The sequence below is a fragment of the Pinus tabuliformis genome, chromosome 1_1 (assembly GCF_031772625.1).
Source record: "Pinus tabuliformis cultivar Carrire ecotype Pingquan chromosome 1_1, CPIR1, whole genome shotgun sequence".
Lineage (NCBI taxonomy): Eukaryota > Viridiplantae > Streptophyta > Pinopsida > Pinales > Pinaceae > Pinus > Pinus tabuliformis.
In genome coordinates this window covers 608,948,407-608,949,870 of record NC_142297.1, presented here as the reverse complement: position 1 = coordinate 608,949,870, position 1,464 = coordinate 608,948,407, and the positions used below count along the sequence as shown (strand labels likewise).

At 36.3% G+C, this 1,464-nt stretch overlaps 1 pseudogene; it reads left to right on the top strand.

The window, feature by feature from the left end:
- The first annotated feature begins 458 nt into the window (after window positions 1-458).
- LOC149214752 (eukaryotic translation initiation factor 5A-3 pseudogene) lies at window positions 459-927 on the top strand (annotated as a pseudogene).
- The last annotated feature ends 537 nt before the right edge of the window (window positions 928-1,464 follow it).

Below are 1,464 nucleotides of genomic sequence, written 5' to 3'. Positions count from 1 at the left end.
GCCGAACATATATGTGTTGCGCTAGTTAGGGGGACTCTATTGCATTGTGCCAAGGATTTTCATTTTGTTAGATGATGTGGCCATCATCCATCTATCTCATGGCCCCAAGTTCTCAAGAGTAGTTGAACATAAAGTGATGGAGCTAGTACAATATTGCTTATGAAGAGGAGTAATGAATGAATATATTCACATTGTTGTCAAATAACCAATGGATGGCTTAATATACAAATTATCATCATGATTCCAAATATTTAAAGAAATCTTTTTGCCCTTCAGGACATCAAGAAAACACCTATATTATTGTATTTGTAAGAGGCCACTATGTGGGTAAACATTATCTATTTCTGTGTGTGTAATCAACTGTGCATTGTCAATATTGTGACTATATTTTATTGAATCTGTGTGTAGTTGATGGAGAAAGTGTAAAGTAGTGGATTGAGTGAGTTCCATCTGTAGCCATGTTCAATAAGGAGCACCACTTCGATCACAAGCGTAAATCAGGGTTTTTTAAGACTTTCCCTAGTATGATAGTACCATTTGCAAGAACGACTACATTGTTATCAAGGGAAGACCTTACAAGGTGGTTGAAGTCTCAACATTGAAGACTGGAAATAATAGCTATGCAAAATGCCATTTTGTAGCCATTGATATATTTATTACAAAAAAATAATGAAGATATTGTTCCTTCATGATGTTCCAGAGGTCATTTGCATTAATTACCAACTCCTTAGCATTTCAAAGGATAGATTTATGATCCTTCATATAGGTAATGGAGACACAAAGGATGACCTACATCTTCCAAATGATGAGAAAATTGTTTCTAAGATTAAGGATGTTTTTATATAAGGAAATGATTTGATTGTCTCTATGATGTCTTTTATGGGGGAGGAGCAAATATTCTCTCTCAAGGACACTGCGTCCAAATAATCTAGAGGGATTGTTAGCAAGGAAATTGTTTTTATTGTTGGACATTGGATAAACCAACACTCCCTGTGAGTTTTGTGACATGGACTAACCACCTCTTGTGGATCCTTATCTCTAGCGATATGATCAAAGTGACTAAAACCTGCAAGTTTTGGTCTAACGACAATCGTGATTCCCAACAAGTGGTATTAGAGTGTAGGTCACGAGTTTGATACACACTCGACTCGCGTTGGGGGAGATATTGTTGGAAATTGGATAAACCAACACTCCCCATGAGTTTTGGGACATGGACTAACCACCTCTTATGGATCCTTATCTCTGGAGATGCGATTGTTGACTAACACCTGCGGGTTTTGGTCTACCGACAATCGTGATTCCCAACATTTATACTCACTATTTTCTTGTGATATAGTGGTTTTATCTTGAAAGAAACAAAACTTTAATCTATAAAATGCAAGTGGTGCATGAAATGTGTAGCTGATATTTCAGAAACATTATTAGGTTATGATCTTTTTGCTATCATCATAAACACTTCATGAC